Source organism: Mauremys reevesii, linkage group 1, assembly GCF_016161935.1.
Source record: "Mauremys reevesii isolate NIE-2019 linkage group 1, ASM1616193v1, whole genome shotgun sequence".
Taxonomy (NCBI): domain Eukaryota; kingdom Metazoa; phylum Chordata; order Testudines; family Geoemydidae; genus Mauremys; species Mauremys reevesii.
In genome coordinates, this window is record NC_052623.1 from 242,585,452 (window position 1) to 242,606,460 (window position 21,009).

General features: G+C 39.2%; 1 protein-coding gene across 40 annotated transcripts in view; it reads right to left on the minus strand.

Moving 5' to 3' along the window:
* The window catches only part of SOX5 (SRY-box transcription factor 5), an 862,257-nt gene that overhangs the window by 549,383 nt on the left and 291,865 nt on the right, over positions 1-21,009 (minus strand). For all 40 annotated transcript variants that reach the window (XM_039544018.1, XM_039543816.1, XM_039543795.1 and 37 more), the window contains one exon: positions 18,197-18,263. The gene's annotated coding sequence lies outside the window, so the exon portion shown is untranslated. The remainder of the gene's footprint in view (positions 1-18,196; positions 18,264-21,009) is intronic.

Consider the following 21,009-nt stretch of genomic DNA (forward strand, 5'->3'; position numbering starts at 1 on the left):
TCTCAGAACCTGATTGTACAAGGCAAAGCAGCAAGAATGACTAAAGCATATAGACTGTAAAAATTGCTTGCTGAGAAGACCATTTTTCAAATGTCCTCAGCCTAGGATGGCCATTTGCTGCTTTGAACTTATTTAATAACATTAAGCAAGAACACTTAACTATCTAAAAGAAGGATCAGTGGCATAAATCAGACATCATTTCACATATTTCAGGATCAAAGCTGTAAAACAAAATGATTTGTGAAGATGTCTGAACAGCTTTAATATATCATAGTCCCTTTTGAAGGATACTTAGGCATATTAGTTGACCAAATGATGATTTCTTTGAGTAGTTGCAGCCAAAAAAGAAAAGAAAATGGAAACTTTTCATTCATGAACTTCCTTTGCCTATAACCTTGATTTATGTATAACACCAAACCAAATAGATAGACAGCACTGTGAGATCGAATTATGAAAATTAAAACCAGGAGAGTGAATGGATTTCTTTCAAATGACCACAGCTAGCTGAGTGGGTCAGCACAGCAATCATATGGTTAGTGGTCGATGCAGGTTAATAGTATGGGCTCAGCATGCGAAGTTTGTGATGGGGAATGATCTGTAGTTTTGTTTGGCTCATTAAAAAGATAAGGGCCAGTGGTAATGCTTGGCTACGGATCTGAATTTTCCCCAAAAGCTCATTGTGGTTTGGATCTGGGATTTTGATTCAGCCTCATCTGTAGCTAAAATCTGTAGCTGCCAATAAGGCTGCAGTCATATCATACCCTGGTTCCAGCTACGATCTGACACTTTACATTTCTAGGGCAGGAGCGGGTGAATGGCTTGGATTTTACAGACCGGTAAAGTAGAATCTCAAATTACTTAAAAAAAAAAACCATTCCTTTTCACTAGGTAGACAGCCTTGAAAATGTAAACTAAATAAAATAATAAACCCTGGGACTGAACGTTTGTTTGTAATTCCTCCTAGAGATCAACGATTATCCAGCCATCCAGAGAGGTCTAGAAAAAAAATAAACAACCCATAGATTCTTTGATTTCTGGGGAGAACCCAGTTCACAGCTATAGGGGGCATTGCCCTCATGGTGATCACTGAGGACTGCTGCAAACTCCTTACTAGCTGGCTATGTCACTCTGAGCTAGCGCCTCTGGTGGGCAGATAGTATTACCTATGGTCACACAGAGGGGCAACTCAATACTGTGGAAGGTGACATCGGTGTAGTTTCGGAACTTCCCAAACTATGGTCTGTGGGGAGATGGCTGATCACATGATGCAGTAAAAAAGAATGGGAAGGAGACAAGATCATTCAGTTTCTGTAAAATATGGGGACCATTATTCTCAAGGCTTAGTAAGAAGACTGGGCATTTAGCAATAGAAGTGGTCAGACTTATTGTGCCCAAGAGATGATTAACACACAAAACACAATCTTCTGATTTTAAATGGCAGATCCCAGTTCCATGCCCCCTGCCTATCCAACACACTACCCTACAAACATGAATGTTTAATGTTTTACAAAAAGCCTTTTTTTTTCTTACAGAGTGATTTAAATGAACTGGTTTAGAGTTGCTGCTCTAATTCCTAGTGTAAAATTGTGCACATCCTACAGAAAATCATCACCTCAATTGGCATTAGGTGGTCTCATCAAAGAGGCTAAAGACTGAGTGGTCTCCAAAGAGGTCAGTAGACTAGCATACACTAACATTAACTTAAACAACCAACCATGCCTGCAAAAGAAATCAATACCCTTGAGAAGAACATCATTAATTCTAAACTACAGCATACTAAAAGTTTGTTTTAAATTTTAATTACTGATATTAAACTTCTTATTTTATCATTTAGATTAAGTGTTGTTTTCCCAGGTTCTTATAACAGCATCTATGACTATCATATCTGAGAGTTTTTAATATCTCTGGTTCAGTTAGGTGGATTTCACAAATTCCCAGGCTTCTGGGAAAGGTGAGGGCATACAAATTCTGAGCAGGGATTCCATGAAGTTAAAGACGTATAGACTTTCACTGAATCTGGTTTATTATATTCTATAATACTTAGCAGCAAGTATTAATGTAAAATCTTTTAGAAAAATCTTTACCTGCAAAAAAGGAATATGTAACATTGGTTGTTTCTATGGATTTTAATTGATTTTTAATCTGCGGATTGTAGACTATAAATATATGCTCAAAGCACACACAAATGCAAGTCAATAGGAAGTTTTATTACCTTGCTTTCAGAGAATTATAGCAATGATCGAAGGACTCTGAAGCACACACAGGCCCACAGTCTGAATGGTTTCTCTTCTCTGCACAGGTTGTTTGAACACTGTTTCTATAAGGGCCCAATTCAGACAGACTTTACATTTGACTTCCGCACCACGGAAGACTGGCATGGCTGCAAAAACAGTGTTAACATAATTTTTTGTCAAATAGGGCCCTAATTCACTGCCAAGGCGGCCAATAAAAGTTCTTGTGAACAGCACACCCATTCTATAAATCATTTCATAGAGTAACAGAAATGTTTTTGAAACAGATTATCCTTCCCCCCCGCCCGAAGCAAGAGGGAAGGAAGGGGTTGTGTGAATAAAGTCTATGACTGCCCACTTCTTTTCATTTCTTTAAATGAAATAGTGTTTATAGTTTTACACACACACACACACACACCCCAAAATCCACATGCACGCATGTTTTTCTTTATATCCATTGTCTTTCTAGCCAACTGATCACATTATGTGTGTACAATGGAAAATTGAAACACCTGAGGTTCTCTTTGCAGCTGCTCCCCCATTTCTTTCACCTTTCTGTACACCCCTGGATTCTGTCTGTCATTTGAAAAGAAATTGACAAATAAATCAATTACAAGAGAGAGAGAGAGAGAGAGACTAGGAACATAATAAATACCCTACTTTAATGTGAATCAAGGAAGCAAAATGCAGAGTGTCAGGAGGGGGAAGTAGTGGGAGGACTTCTTTGCAGTCCCCATCTCTTTATCTTCTCTATTCATGATGTGGTAATTGATGAAGGGCTTGCAGCACCCAGGACCATTGCACCATCGAAAGCCTAGAGATTTTGGACAAATACTTGAAATCCTCAGAACAATCCTCTCAAGCCTCATTCTCAGGCCAAACCCTTGAGATTAGATATTTATGCTGCTCACCCTGAAGAAGATAATTAATAAAAACTATGGGGCTGATCCTCTGCTGGTGTAGACTGCCATAGCTCCAATGACTGGAAGAAAATTGCCATTCTTTGGGCTGTCATCATCAAAATACTGCCCATTTTCTGCCATTTGATCACCTAGTTATAAACTGATTATCAGAAAAGGGTTTGCATATTTAAAAAAATAAAAATGAGCTTCATCTACAGTTTTCTTAGTGAAATTGCAAATAACCGTACTTTATCTCCAGGGGTTTGGGATAATCTTTTTCTGCCCATTTGTTTGCATAAAAAATGGGAACCCACGCACTGCAGTTCAAAACCAATACCAGCTCAACACAAGAGAAAGAGGAAATGGCAAAAAATGGTAATGAGATCTTACATTTATACCCGATATAGGACCTGTCATTTTGAAGGACTGTTGACAGTTTTACAATATACTATATACCCCGCCCACACACACACACCTCCAAATCACTTCACTTTCCCTTGCTGAAATACAGCCCCTTCTGAGGTGAAGTACAGCGTATAGTTAACAGAATACTGCACCAGTATGATTTTATTTTTTTAGGGCAATAAGTAAATACTACCATATCCAGCTGAAACTGCAGAAGAAACTTACGTAAGCAGAATAAGAACTACTCAGGTTGGAATTTTAGCAGGATACCTTTTCTGTCAAAAATGTTGAGGGTCATTTAGTGAAAGAAGCGCATTTTTATATATCATACAAAAGACCTTCACCATTAAGTGCATCTTAGCACCATGTTAGGACATGTTAGAATTCAGTGAGGCACTTAAGTGCATTTCCAATGGTAAGTACAAGAGTAATCCACTGAAGTCAATGGGATTCTTCCTTATATGCGTAAAGTTAGGTGCCGAAGTATCTTACTGAGTCAGGGCCAAAGGCCATGTATGATTCAATGTTCTTGAAGCTAATGAACTTCAACAATCATTGGTAGAAACCTTTAGTCAGTACTTTATGGAATCATCAACAACCCTTCCTACAGCAACGTCACTTGCAGTCCTCCCAAGCAGAAAAAGAAAACAAAGAATAAAACAAATCTACAGAACTCCTGGAATTAACCACGAAAGACAGCTAATATTGGAGCTGACTGAAAAATGAATAATAAATAATAATAATAAATAATAATAATAATCATCAATTTGCACTATAGTAACATCTAAAGGCCCCAGCTGAGTTCAGGGCCTCATCACACTGTGCTCAGTCTGTACGTAAAGTAAGAGACAGTCTCCATCCTGTCCTAATTGCAAATAATATATGTTCAGAATTTAGCCTTTTCCGGAATAAGAATTTATTCTGATTTCTCTGAGTATTTTGTTATTGATGCCTATCTGATGAATAGTTCAAACAAACAAATTTCAGCATGTGTGCTATTGGAAAACTGTTACTATGTCTGTGGTATGATTGGTCACCAAAGTCACATGATATTGTTTCTGATCCATGATTTTATAGAACACACATTCAAAAGGAAAATAGTAACAGCAGTTGTGACAGATTTTTCAGGTAAATGAGAGAGAGCTAGAAGTCATTAAACTTTTAAGGTTCATGGTCTTTTTTATGAATACCTGGAAGCTCCCCAAATCCTCATAAATGATTAACTTGATGTCATAAATAACAGCAAACTAAACTCATGAACTTTAATTACAAAAATACTTGCTGATTACTTTGTGTGTTATTTGATCATCTCAAGTTGACATCCTGGTGTAGCTCAGAAAGACCCAGGCTTTTATTACAATATAAAACGAGTGTGGCAAGGTCATAAATCTTCTTTTCTCTTTTGACTACAAAATAAATGCTTAAAACCACTAGTCACTGGCTCATAAACCAAACAATTGAAATAATGAATTCAAATATGCTAATAGGATACACTGGCTCACTGTTAATTATTTAATCCATAGCTACATAATATTGTACTGAATTATTTTTCCCCCTTTTTACCTCTGGTAGGAACTGACAAGTATAAATTTCAACTCAGCCATTTGGAAAATTGCCAATATTTTAAAGAACTTTTTTTTCCCTTTCTCCCAAGATACTATTTAAGAGAAATCACTATTTTAATTATGACGGTTCATCTGTCCTTGATGGGAAGGATGAGGGGGGCAGAAATTGGCCACTTAGAGAAATAATTCTACTGGGCCTTAGCTCTTACTGACCAATGGCCTCATGCAGTGAAACACATACACAATTATAAATAAAAAACTATAACACCCTCCCAAAAAGAAAGAGCTTATTCTCCATCAAACAAGACGTGCTTAAGCAAGTGTGGCTTGTAGTGGAGATGGAAAAAAAAAGACTTTTTAAATGTATGATGAGCACCAGCTCTTCCCTATTGTCTGTTCCAAGCAAGACTTCTTTTCTCTGATTATGCCAAAGGCATTTGACAGAAAGATACTCCTGAATGCTCTTTATGTAATACCCACAACTGACTTGCATTAAGCTTACCGTTTGTATTTCTATATTGTGTTGTTATGATGATGAAGCACTGTAATAAGAATTAAATTTAAATAGTAATAATGTATGTTGTAGGATTTGTTAAATCATATATATATATATATATAATGTTGTGACAAAGTTCCTCCTCTACCTTGGTGGGTCCTGCGCTTATTGGCAGATTTGCTCACCTCAGTGATCTTCCCCTCTGGTGGAACCCACAGTCTGGGTCAACTCCTCCTGTGTCTGATCAGAAGTTGGGAGGTTTGAGGGGAACCCAGGCCCGCCCTCTACTCCGGGTTCCAGCCCAGGGCCCTGTGGATTGCAGCTGTCTAGAGTGCCTCCTGTAACAGCTGCGCAACAGCTACAACTCCCTGGGCTACTTCCCCATGGGCTCCTCCAAACACCTTCTTTATCCTCATCACAGGACCTTCCTCCTGGTGTCTGGTAACACTTGTACTCCTTAGTCCTCCAGCAGCACACCCTCTCACTCTTGCTCCCAGCTCCTCACACACCCACCACAAACTGAAGTGAGCTCCTTTTTAAACCCAGGTGCCCTGATTAGCCTGCCTTGATTGGCTGCAGGTGTTCTAATCAGCCTGTCTGGTTGGTTCTAGCAGGTTCCTGATTACTCTAGTGCAGCCCCTGCTCTGGTCACTCAGGGAACAGAAAACTACTCATCCAGTAACAAGTATATTTGCCTTCTACCAGACTCCTGTACCCCACTGGTCTGGGTCTGTCACAATAAATACACACATACACACTTTACTATTATATATATATATATATATATATATATATATATATATATATATATATAGGCAAAATTATCACAACAGAGTTACATTATTAGTTGCAAAGAGACTACTTACACATATACAGGATATATATTTCAGATTATTCTACGCTATATGTTGAAGTTATAGAAAGGATGTTCCAAACTTTATTAGGTGTAAAAATGTCTTCTTATAAAACAAGGAAAAATTGTTTACATTAATACAAATAAATTGCTTGTTGACTGTTTTGGACAAGCAAGACCCAAGCACTTAAAAAATAGCAATTTGGGTAGGGTATAATTTTAAACTTGCTATAGCGCTCTTGGTGGCTGTGAAATCTCAGGGATGTCATTCAAAGTACTTGAAAGCTCCACCCAAGCACATGCACACACAAACAGATCAAGGAGCCCTGGCATGGTTCTCGATGATGTGCAGGACTAAGAATCAGAAGTTCTGTTACTGGCTCTGTCAGTGACAACCTGTGAAGCCTTCAACAAGTGACTAACTCTCCTCTGTACCCTAGTTTCCCTATCTGTAAAAGGAATATTCTAGCAATTACTCACCTTTGAGATCTATGGATGAAAGTCCTATATAAAGTACTAAGTAACCCCTACATAATTTTAGCCTTTATCCTTCAGTGAGTGCCACATGGGTGGATCTTTCCAACCATGAGTTCAAAGGGCTCTACATAGACACAAGAATGCCCAGATGGAACAGCAGAATCCAGGCTTGTAAACCAGCATGCAGGTTCACCAGATGAGGAAGGAAAAAAAATAAAAATCACAATTACAGGTCTCTTTACATCCCTTTCCTCAGCGCTTGCTTTATTTCCAGAAACAACATTCAAACCAGAACAATTTGACTCAAACTGCTGGGTAATAATCACCCAAGGGCTTTCCAGTTTCAGACAGCTGGGAGGAGAGAAGACACATCCTTTCCATATCGAAGCCTCCTCTGTACCAGCCCCCCTCCCTTGCCTTTTAGAAACCCACCCAGATCAGGCATGTTATAGGCAGAAACCCTTTTATCTGCTAGAGCACATTTACCCCTTGTCACAGAGTCTTTGTTGCAATCTACTCCAAATGGACTTTCTAAATCAATCACTGTGTTCACCAGTAAAATCCCTACCAAACAAGTCTTTACATTTAAATGGTTACTGCAGCATTGTTTTACCAATTAAAATATGCTTAAAAATTTTACAACTTATCTTCTGAAATACATTAGGGGTCCAACCCTTCTGCCCTCACTCCCTCCAGACACACAATTTCCTGAAAGCAGGAGAGAAAGTGAGTTGAGTAACTTGGAACAGAAACGGTTGCAGCAGATTGTGCTGGGCAGAAACAACAATAGTCTGTCTAGGGAAGATTGGTGCCAAGGGTTCTACTAAAATTAGAAAATGGGAGACAGTATCTTGGCTCCTGTCTCTTGCTGGAGACAAAACCTCAGCTCTCACTGCAGTTAAGTGATAGCAGTTTGATTTCTGCCTGCCCGTTCCACTATGCTACCCTAGTTTCAACAAAGTGCTTTGGCTCATCAGGCAGTAAGGGTCACACCTTTTAGTAGTAACCTGATACAATAGCTGAAGCCAGTGGTTCTCAAACTTCTTTTGCTGGGTCCCCCTTTGAAAATACTTCAGGTTGTAATGACCTCCCTTCCGAACTGTGACAGCCAGCCCCCATATCCTGCCACCCTTACTTCTGTTGGCGGTGGCACTGCCTTCAGAGCTGGGTGCCTGGCCAGCAGCCACCGCTCTCCGGCCACCCAGCTCTAAGGGCAGTGCAGAAGTAAGAGTGGCAATACCACAACCCCCCTACAAAAGGCTTGCAACCACCTGGCATCCCCAGTTTGAGAAACGCTGGCTTAAATGACAGCAGCTGAAATTCTTAGGGTATGGCTTTAGGGCAAAAGGATGACTTACTTGAAAAATAGAGAGAAAAACAAAAATAAATCTAGGACCAATATTTCTTGAAAACGGGTCAAAACTTCAGAAGACTCAACAAAATTGAACCTTTCACAGTAAAATTCAGTGTGAAAGAAGACACGTTAATAATGCACAAAGTTACACCTATATCTACTCCTGGGGGAAATCTGCACCAAAAAATAAAAAAAATCTGCAAAATTCTGCATATTTTATTTGTCAAATTAACATGATAGATTCATATCAGTTTCAATTATTTTGGTAATTTATTTCAAAATATCTGTCAGCAAGTATGTCCGTAACAATACAGATTAAAAAAATCCAAAAAACATTCTGGCAATTTTTGTTGACAAATAGATTCCTTACTAGGCATATTAATACAGAAGTTTTAGTAACCCATTTAAATTACAATATAGAAGTGTATTTCCTGCACCTGTCAGAAGCAGTGCAAAGGTTTGGGAGTGTCACAGGTAATGGAGGAGGTGAGGGAGAGGGAAGGACCCTGGTGTGACCCTGGAGGGTTGTTGGGGAGAGAAGTATGGAACAGTTTTTTTGTGGGGGGAGGGTCAGGATTGTTAGGGAGTTGGGGAGCCTTCCCCATGCAGACCCGGGCTGATCCCAAGCCTCTTCCATTCAGTCAAGCACATCTGCCCATGTCCCTGCACCCCTTATCCTGATGGGTCCCTGCAGCCTCCTTCCTCATCCCCATGTGTCCTTGCAGCCCCCTACCCCCGTCCCCAGATGGCCATGCACCCCCACTTCCATTCAGTCTCTGGCTCAATGCTGTCACCCCACTAGCTCCTGAGCCCAATCCCCAGTCTGTCCTCCCCTACTAGCCATTCTGAACTCCATTCTGTGACCGCCCCCAACAGCCCTGCATGCTCCACTCTGTCCTCAGCTGGCTCCACAAGCCAGGTGTTATGATGAACTACTACTTCTGGGGGAATTTTGTGCCACTGCGCACGCACAGAATTTTTTCCCCCACAGAAAATACACTCTGCCCCAGAAGCACTGCAGTTCCACCTTTTGCCCACTAGAGGCTGCTGTGGCACAAGAACAGCCTGCTTCATTCATGCTGTTGCCTGTTCTGGCAGCACAGTGGTCACTGGTGGGAGAAAGGTGGAACTGCAGCATCTATGGGGCAGAATGTATTTTCTGTGGAACAAAATAAAATTCTGCGGGACACATGAATTCTGTGCATGCACGGTGGTGCAGGATTCCCCCAGGTGTATATATCACTCCTTCAAACAGAGAATCTCAAAGTGGTCTTATACATCTTATTTAAACCTCACAATACTCCTGAGACATACATATGAGTTATTATGCCCTTCTTTTGTAAAACCTATTTATTCTCATCTCGTATCTATCTAAGGTACCTATATGCCCCCCATTGCCATACTTAGTGCCTCATAATCTCTAATGTAGTTATCCTCACAACATGCCTGTGAAGCAGGTAAGTGCTATTATCCCTATTTTACAAATGGGGAACTGAGCCACAGAGAGACTAAGTGACTTGCCGAAGGTCACAAAGGAAGTTTGTGGTAGAGCAGGGAATTGCACTTGGGTCTTCCAAATCCCAGGCTAGCACCATAACCATTCAACCACTTTTCCTTTTGATTATTATGCAGTGTCTTGTAGCTATCTGAAACAAATGCGGACCCTGCAACTGAATACATACAGGTGAATCCCTGAGCTTGTTCTATGATCAGTGTAAGTGCTCAATGCAGGGACCTTGGTTTATATGTATTTTGTAAATCTCCATGTCCACTACTCACACCTCACTGCTATCACTAGTTATTAATATTGTTATTAATAATAATTATTAATACATATATTTTATAACGAATGAACGAAGGTGAGGATTTTCAAAGACGTGTAAGAAAATGAGGCATCCAACCCAGTGAAATTAAATGGCAGTTACTCCTCTTAGGGTCCTTTGAAATTCCCAGTTGAAGTGATTGATGAAGTGATTTTACCATTGTCAGACAGTGAGAGTCTGTGGAAGAGGCAGTGACAGAACACAGGGACCACAGATCTCAGTCCCCTGTTGTAACTGCTAGGCTTTACTTCCACTCCTATTAAAGTTTCATAATAGGTAATTATGCTCTTTGACACAACAGAGAAATACAGAACTAAACATCTGGGACGTTGTGATCTTTCTTTGCTCAGGGCATGAATACATGTAACAAAATGCCCAAGTTCAAGGTCGGAGAACTTACTTTCTGAAAAAAATCAAGCTTAGCATTTGCTTTCCTTTTCCTCTCTGGCATTGTTTAAATTCCTTAAAATAAACAATTATGTGGTAATTTGGAAGTTTTGCACAGTATGAGCAGCGCTGAAACCACAAACGGGAAATAAAAGCTAACTTTTTATTTAGTTTTTTTTTTTTAAATAGAAGCTTTTGATAAAATAAGACACCTCAGCTTTTTCTCAGTTACATCTTGGTGGATACACGGACTGTTTGGCTCTATTTACACTTTCTCTTTAAAGTTCCCACATTGTTGTGGTTTACTACCAACAAACATTTTTAAAGAACGGCTTTTTTATTAAAGCTGAAATGTGGCGTGTTTACACAAAATGAAAAATAAAAAGATGCTCTTCACCCCACTGGTTTAAGCTGGGCTCATAAATCAAGCCTGCAGTTTATGTAACTATCTATTAGATTGTTATATTACCATAAAAATACTGGGAAATAAAACACTTGTTCACAAATATATGTAGCATACAAACCATGTTTAAATGTTTATTTGGGTCCAATTTACCCTTATTTTTGACAGAAATGAAAATAAAACAGCATTTTAGGCTCCTGAAAATGACAATATCATGTTATCTAGGTAAGTAACCAAAACCATTATTGAAATTCTGATAGCATTTGCTTTACTGGTAAAGGAAAATTACCTGTAATGCATAGTTTAAATAATTACTTTTAAACAAAAGCTGCTTTTCCACATTGCTTATTTATCTTTCGAGACCAACTCAGCAGGGCTATGTATTTTATTAAAATTGCCTTCAGACTGCTAATGGTGGGGTGTCTGTTAGCACAGGAGAAGTGATGGCAGTTTGACTCCTATTCCTAATATTGGGAGTCAGTCCAGACACTTAAGAGCCAGAACTCTGCTGTGCATTTGACTATGTTATCAACACTTTACTTGCTAATGATACTGGTGACAGCATTTCAGTATGATGGGTCAGATTTAAACTGGAAAGCTTATAATTGTGCTTACAATAAAAAAATACTTGAAATCCCTTTTACTGGAGCTTCAGTGTGTGCTGAGCCTTATGACTAGGAATTATTTTGCAAGCCCTTGCACAATATTCTCCTTTTTCTCTCTCTCTCAACCCTGAATAAATGGGCCTATGGTAGCAGCTGATATTCCATATACCATATGAGGAAATGGTGTTAGCTACTCTATAGTGAGTTTGTGTGGCAGATAACCAGCACATAGCGGTCTTCAAATACTTGAAAGGTTGCCATAAAAAAGATGAAGAAAAGTTGTTCTCTCTTGCCACAGAGAACAGTACAAGAGGCAATAGGTTTAAACTACTGCATGGCAGATTTAGATTAAATCTCAGGAAAAACTTCCTAACTGTAAGAACAGTAGGACAATGGAACAGACTGCCTAGGGAGGTTGTGGAAGCTCATTCACTGGAGGTTTTCAAAAAGAGGCTGGATAGCCATTTGTCTTGGATAGTTTAGATACAATATATTGGCAGGGGGTTAGAATAGAGGACATCGGCCTTCGCTCTAACCCTATGAATCATCCAGATAACTTTCTGGTGGATCTTGTTTCCCTCAGGGGAAGCCACACTAAAAATGCACTATGAGCTAACAGTGCTAAGTAGTAAAAGTCCTCCTTCAGGGGAAGTTGTACAACTGTGCCACACACCTGGATCCAAAAAATCCTCAGCATAATCCCATATTCAGTATGCAGGAATAAGAGCATCAAATTATTTTTGGCCACTAATGTGTATAACCATCCCATCATGAATGTCAAATATGTGTTCTCTCTTTCTCAAATATATGTTTAGCATCTCATAAAAAAGCATTTAGAATATTCAAGAATAAAAAAAGATTTTTCACGTGAGCACCAATATGAGGCAAGCACTATGAATGCTTTCTATGTTTCAGAACTGAAGGGAAGCTGTTTGATTTGGTCCATAAGGTGGTTCCTTCCCCACATTAAATAGCCAGCTTATGCCCTTCAGAGAGGGAGATGCAATGATGAAGATGCCAGAGTAGTGCCACAGGTCATTGCATGAGGCCCAGGAGATGAAGTAGGAATGCTCGGTCCATCACATATACCCAATACCTAAGTGAAAATTTGCAGTTTCAGAGAGATCACTGGAGATTTTTTAAAATTTGATTTATCTTTTTTTCATGAAAAAAGTTAAAATAAATATGAACTTTTTTTTTTTTTTTTTTTTTTTTTTACCATTTGTGACCAGCCTGATTTTCATAAGTACTATGGCACCCAAAACACCCCCTCAGCCTTCGTGGGAGTTTTGTGTGTTCACTACCTCTGAAAATCAGCCCAAAGGTGCATTGCTTAAAGGTGTGCATTTGCTCCTCGATCCTTCTGTTGACTATAAAGTGTAGAAATGGAACATTTGCAGATTTGGTATATAACCAGCATTTTAAAATGTGGGTGGTATTAGGAAGATGACAAAATGTAGCTCTTGACTCGTCTTTTTCTAAACATCAGGTTTTCCCCTTCCAGGAGAAGAATTCCTTTATTCTTTGACCAAAATAATGGGAAAAGACATACAAGAAGTCAACAGACATATTTAAGCTGGAAAGCCAAAAAAAAAAAGGCAAACTTTTTCAGAAATTTAGGTAAATTCTGCTCTGTTTTCCCAAAGGGCAAGACTACACAGAGTTCAGTTTGACCAGCTTTACAAAGGTTGGTTAGAATTCTTGATCCAACAGACAAGGACTGGAAGAAGTGACTAGAATTCCCACAGGGAGGTATGAATGAAATGCTTGAGCTACTGACTACTGAATCAATTACCTCCATTATCTGATTTTCAGACAGAAAATCATGCTCCTACCAAGGAGGATAGCTGTGTGCAAGAAGTAGATTAAGAAATACAAGAAGGTTTTTAGACATCACTTGTCTGTGGTGGGGGCAGCACAGGGATAGACTGATCTTCAGCATGGATTTGTCAGATGCTTTAAAAAAAATCAGAAGGACTATGCATCCGGAAAGCAAGCAAAGATTTGCTAGTGGGGAAATGGTCAGGAACAGTCTGACCTTAACTTCAAAAGAAAAAAACAGCTATGCTTGTATACAATTAGCTCACTGACAATCCTGATGGGGAATGAGCTTGTCAGCAATTGAAATACAATTTCAAAAGATAAGGAATAGTTGTTCTGCATCATTTTTAATGTTATGCCATTTCTCTCCTATCACACAATACTCTCCCTGCCACCTTTATACCTCCATCATCTCTCATCCTTCCCTAAGATTTTTGTTTTCCCCAGGAATATTTAACATTTGACTTGTTGGCTATTCTGCTCTTATATTTCGTACAGCTGGCTGACCATCACAAACTTTACACTGATTGACAGTTTTTAGACAATAGGATGCCTAACAAACAGGGGCATTCCCAAAAGCTAAGGCTTGTCTACACAGAAAGTTACTGGGCAGCAAACCTAAATGTGAGTCTCACACCAGCTTGTCAAGCAGTAACATCCTGTGTGAACCCTGCCATAGCACAGTGAAAGTCCCAGAGTGTCGCTTTCCTGCACAGCAGGCTGGTGTGCTATAGATTCGCACCTAGCTTGCCATGCAATAGCTTGCCTTGTAGACAAGCCCTATGTCTTCCAACATGCTAATGGACTGCACTATTTTTATTGTATTGAAATCTCAAGGTGAGAAACTAAGAATGAAAGCTGTGCTTCCCAGAACAAGAATGGTGAAATACTTCAGCATAATCAATGTGGGGTCATTACATTAGCCACAAATAAGATCCACCTTTTCTATGGATCAACCACTCACAAAAGGTGCCCACTGCTATACTCCCTCCACCATTTGCTGCAGGCAAGTCTTGATCAGTCATGGAATTTTACAGAGACTAAACACAAGAGAAATTAAAGCCCTGTATGCAAATTAAAGACACAACTCTAAATATTCAGGATGCTACAGAAAAAAATGATGTGCAAGAATGGGGGCTTCCTTTCTCTCACACCTGCACACCAAAATACATGAAAACGTTGTGAGTGTGCAGATTACCAGTCTAGCAGTTGATTTCACTTTGAGAACTTGATGGAGGGGAAGTAATATTCCTTCCAACCCTTCTCCCACTACCATCACACACAATATAGACCCACATTTTCAGGATCACAGAAAATACATCTGTAATGGACAATGGGATCACACTTGCCTGAGAGGAGAATTTGTCTGAGTACGTTAGTATTTACCAAACTAAAAGTCAAACCTCACTCAACACGCACTCTCGTTCTATTTATTTTACGTTCACATCACAAAACCAATGCATGTGGTTCATCAGTCACTCAAAAGAGAGCTGAGGCTGGAATAGCAATGTATTCTGCAGGCCAGGACAGCGGTGCCTCAACGCTGCTACACGAGGAAAGCTTGCACATCCACACCAAGCTAATGCTGATACTATTTGTCCCTTGTTTTCATCAGTTCAATAACAAAATTATAAGGGGAAAAAGGCCATAAAAATGCATGTCTTATTTGGGAAAGGTCAGAAAACATGTTTGTTTAATGACTTTAAGAGGAACCTCCTGACCTACGCAGAAAAAAACAAAAAACCTTTTAGTCTTTGTCTGGCTGATGAAAAAGAAATACAGCCAATTTCAGCCACAGGGTTCAAATTCCCTGTAGTGTCATCTCCTTTCTTCTGTCATTAAAAATAAAACTGCCATCTCTTCTTAATGCTACAAAGAAAAGAATGTGAAATTGAACTGCCGGTGTGTAAATATAAATGGTATATATTTGACTGGAGCTCTTCTCCGCTCTTCAGACATCACTTGTCTTGGCTTAGGCTGTAAGCACTTTGGAGCAGGGATTGTCTCTTCATACGTTTGTACAGTGCAGATGAGGGCCCAATTCTGACTATGGCCCTGGAGCACTATGGTAATATAAATATTAAATGATAATTAAAATTCAAGATCTATAAAAAGAAATCCCCCATTGTAACAACAACTGTATGGAGGGGCAAGTTTATGGTCACAAAGGAAAATCTGAAAGGCTGTTTTATAAATATTTTTGAGCGTGGAAGGTAGTCTGATCAAAGGCTGTAGAAACAGGGAGCTCAAGATTTTTCTACAGCTTGACAGTTCTTAGCAGACATCTAAACTGAAATTACACAGAAATTATGAACCAATACCAAATGTATGACCCAACATACGTTGTTAGATAATGTTGACCTGGTATGAGATGATGCCTGATGACAGTAGGTGATTTTGAAATTTCAAGCTTCCTAGGAATCATTTCCAAACTTAAATAAGTAAATACAAATGCATCACCTACATATATAACTTGTATAAGAGTATCCTTAAAGACAAACAAACAATCTTTAAACACTGAAATACAAAAGTTCCAGCACTGAACATTTTGCAGTTGCAAAACTATTTCTACAGTTCTGTAGCTACTTGACTTTAGACAGCTTAGTATTTTATTTTGTTTGTATTGTTGGGCTTTATTGTTATAGTTGATGACCAAAACTATTTCTGATTAGGAAATTATTTATTTCTCTATCAACAAAGAACTTCCCTTGAACTTTGGGATGGAACCAAGTTGGCTTTATGTGCCTTTGAAATCCCAGTCATGGGAGTTATTTATTATTTGTATAATGGTAGTGCCTATGAACCCCAAAGAAGGATCAGAGCACCATTGTGCTAGGCCCAGCATGGACAAGAAACAAAAATTCAGGCACTGCACCAAACAGTTTACAATCTATATTTCTGATAGGACACAACAGGTGGACACAAATGGACCTCCAAATGTGATAACATTAAATTTTAGTGCTAGCCTGCATCTCATGGATGTCTGCACATAAAACATATTTTTACAAGTTTGTAGGTGGGAAAGCAGTCAGGAATTCCTGTTGTCACAATATGCTATGAAGAAGGCATTTCAGCATCTTATTCCATATCCTATGATAGCCCATATCAGCTATTCCTAGATCAGAACCTTTGCACCCTGTTTATATATAAAGTACTGTCTTTTAAATCAGGAACAAATCCTGCAGACCTTACAGACAAAACTTAAGCCTCCTTTGTCTGAGTAAGGACTGAGGAAAAAAAGGCACAGGACATATATAATAGGCAGGAGTGTTAACACCACCTATTTATTAAGATTGCTCAGCACAACCATTTATAAGACCCTACTTTCAGTTGCTTATAATTTTGTCAAACTTTAACCATGGGGGGAGAGGGGGATTTTCCATGGTGAGTGTCTGCCTCTTCCTGAAATTATTTTGCAAAACTTCAGCCAAAAGTTCAGTCATTTTTGAGAGCTAGACTAGTGGAAAACATTTTTCTGTCTCTGTTAAAAAATTCTTGAGACCTTTTCTTTGAGAAGCTCTAGAGCTCCCATTCTTTGGAGCAGAAACTTGAAATTTGACGAAGGGAGAAGGGAGTGGGCTTCTTTTGAAAATCAGGGATGTGTCTTTTGTAACCTGTGAAAATCCACCCACATCTGAGGAAGTTATAAGCCTCTGGAAAAAAAAATCACCAGTACGCACCTCTACAGGCAACCCTAATTCTGGTATTTCCTAACTTCTGAGAGCTTGACTTCGCAACCTTATGAATGTTTTTTTTAACATATCTTTATATTGCATAGAAGAAACTAAGTGATGTATCATGAGTGTATGGTTTGTCTCCTCCACATTAGTTAAAAAACATGTAGAACAGGACAAGAGACTATTGCAGTGAACTATAGAAATGATACACGGAACTTGTTAAAACAAAATGTAAACAGCAAGCCAATTACCCACACAACATAGATAAGATATTTGAACTATGCCTCAGTCTAGGAATCGCCATTCTATCTACCTGAGTTAATTTAAATGTCCCTTATTACCACAGTACTTGAGCACCTCACAATCTTTAAAGTGTAATACAAACACACATACCCTTTGAGGTAAGGAAATACTATTACACCTCCCCAACCCACCCCCTTTTTCTTTTTTTTTAAAAATAACAGATGAGAAACTGAGCCACAGAGTAAGGGTACGTCTTCACTACCCACCATATCGGCGGGTAGCAATCAATTTCTCGGAGTTCGATATATCGCGTCTCATCTAGACACGATATATTGAACTCCGAAACTCCACCACCGCGAACGGCGGTGGCGGAGTCGACGGGGGAGCCGCGGACATCGATCCCGCGCCGTGAGGACGGGTAAGTAATTCGAACTAAGGTACTTCGACTTCAGCTACGCTATTCGCGTAGCTGAAGTTGCGTACCTTAGATCGAACCTCACCCCCAGTGTAGACCAGGCCTAAGAGTATGTCTACAGTACAAGCGCTGCAGCTACACTGTTGCAGCATAGACACTTGCTATAGTAACAAAGGATTTTTCCAACACTGCAGTAAATCCGCCCCTTGAAGATTGTTAGCTAGGTTGATAGAATTCTTCCCTCAACCTAGCAGGTGCTACACCTGGGTGTAGGTTGGCTTAATCGTGTGTATCGGGGGGTTAATTTTTCAAACCAGTGAGAGACATAGCTAGGTCAATCTAAGTTTTAGGTTAAGATCAGGCCTAAGTAACTTGCCTAAGATCAAACAGAATTCTGGAACAGGGAATTAAACTTCAATCTCAGGCCTTCCAGGCTGGTGCCCTAACCATTGGCCCATCCTTCCTCTCGTTCAAGAGTCAGCATTCCAAAAATGGGTACTCAGAAAGCAGGAAATGCTTTGTTGTTATACAAGTCTTACCTGCTGGGTCTCCCACGTTAAACGCCACCACTCCTTCTGTTCTTTATATTTTCGTCTGTTTGCAAAACTGGAAGGAAAAAAAAAAGGAAAATGTATCGAATTACAATTGTGCCATGAAAAAAAGGCAAAATTCCCTGCATGCTCGTAGTGCCCCATGTTTTAAAGAAACTACCTAAGGAGAGCAGGCCTATACAAAATAGTATGAAAAAGTTCCTTGCCTACACAAGCGCGCCCACCATTACTACAAAGAGGAACTGTACTAGCAGTAACACCACAGAGAATTTATTTTTGCAAAAGCCACATGTACACAAGACGTCAGAGCAGGGGGGTTCTGGAAGATGGGGAGAGAACACCATGATCCTAAGAGGCAGGCAGAAACAGAGAAAAACACACACTTAGCCTGGGTAACATCACACTTTTCATACCGCAAATCTCCCATCAGATACATATATGTATCTGGAGCCTGATCCAAATCCCAAGGAAATGAATGGGGTTCTTTCCACTCATTTCAACAGAAATTGGATCAGACCGTTCACTAAGTTATATCTAAGGATGAAGCATACAATATGCAAGAGATTTTCAGTGCAAATGGGAGGGGAGAATATTGCACTAAGAAAAAACTGAAAAGAACTAGTTCTAAGTAGGAGGTACAAAGAAAATATAGCAAGTAGGACTTCAATTCATCCAGGTGCTTCAGCATGTGTGGAACTTAAAGCACATAGATAGTCCCCACTGGAGCGTAGTTACAGATGTACGTGGGAACCTTGCTGAATCAGGGTCTAAATAGAAAACATTGACCTGATACAAAATCAACTGAAGTCAATTTAAAGACTCAGTGATTTTAATGGACTTTGGATTATACCCAAAGAGGTAGGGGAGAGAGGTAAAGTGGGACAGAGAAAGAGCAAGAAAGAGCAAAAAAAAAAATCCAAGTACAAAAAGAGATGGGGGAACTAGAAGCAAAGAGCCATTCTACTCTTAGACTGATGTAAATCCAGAATTACTCTATTGAAGTCAATGGATTAACTCTGGATCTACATCAGTGCAACTCAGAATAGAATCAAAGAGCACAAACTAACTCCAGAGAGAAACCAAGCAGTATTGAGTGTTCGAGCACTGGGAGGCAGTCAGATACTACAATGCTGGGGGCTGTGTAAGTGGACTGATTGAATGATTGGTCAATTAGCAGAAGGTATATCCACTAGTTGGAGATAGCAGGGAGCTTTAAATCAAGACTATTAATTTACTGTTGTTTGTATTTGCTAAACATAATTATTTATAAAATATATGTTTTACTGAATTATCAGTAATAAAAATTCCCTCCTAAGTATGCTCAAATTAATTCTAATAATATTTCTTGAAAGATCTAGAAACACCATAGACTTCATGACTTTCATATTCTTTCACAGTCTTATTTTTTTCTCTGTTCCTGCTTGAGACTTACAGACGATATGAAACCACGAAAGGGTTAAACCCAGAGACATTTGTACCAAAATCCATGTGCTGTTTTTCTTGGATGAACAATTGAGGCTTTCTTTACAACTTCACTGGTAGGCACATCATGAGTTTTGTATATGACAGTGTGAAAGTACTAGTTTCTTTTCAACACAGTTTCACGCTTTCATAAACAGAGACTAAAGTTTTTTAGAAGTACTTTCACTAAGGCACAGTCACTATTAACATCACATTGCCCAAGTTTTAAATAAAAAAAAATGGAGTAAAAATTAAAGATCTGGATTTGGCTAATCTTTGTTACATTTTTTTTCTGCAGCTTTCAGACTGCACTAAAGTCCTAAACTCTAGAATTTTGGATTATTCATAAAGTATTTGTTTTTATTAAAGAATGGCTCCATCCTCTCTCCCCCTTCTCTGTATTTCCACCATAGAATTCCATCATGTCCAATCCTGCCCTCACCAATGCCAATCATCTGGCCCTCTAGAACATACTGGCCACGTACGTATGCATATGCTGTGTCCCCCTATTGTAGCTAGCCAATAGAGAGAAAGTATAAGGCAATTACTACTACCCACCTCAGCGGTGGTCTACTTTAGCTCACATAATAGTGATCTGTGTTTATTTAAATGAAAGACTAGGGTTCTAGGCCCAGTTCCCAAGGGATGTCTGTGATTGATCTAATAATGGTGTTCTGAGGACCGCACAAAGGTTCCTTATCCCTCCTACTAAACTCATTAAAAGCACCGAATAAAAAAAAAAAAGTGTTAAAAAAACCAAGAGGAGGATTATAAAAATGGAATAGTTTTAACAAAGTCCCTTTAAAAGAAGATACTGGTTTTCTTCTAGAGAAGAAACAGGCCGTATTTAGATGTTTTGAAAGGCAATAGGTTCCACCCAACTCCTTCCAAATGTAAGCAAAATTTAACGTGAATATCAGGGAACATTTCCCAACACTATTAGACTCTGGAAGTCTGCAACGGGAAGTGGCACGGTCCCACGTGGAAGGTACATGCATGTTTCATATTTCTATTTGATAGTTATAGAACTGTGTCAAATAGTATAAAATGTTAAATACTATATTATAAATGTCTGTAATGTAACATTCATCTACTCGCTCATGTCACTGAAATGTTACCATATCATTTTTAAAGTATATGAAAAAAATGCCACTTACATAGCATTAGCATGTAAATTATGCACATTTTCATTGCAAGAGGGGTGGATTCCAAAAGAGGGACAATGTGACCTAATGGGCTGAGTTTTATGATCCTGAGAATAGCAGAAGGTTCCAGTTGGATGTTTATCAACATGTACCTGTACAATACTTGTTTGAGATATCAGGCTGGAAAATCCTATG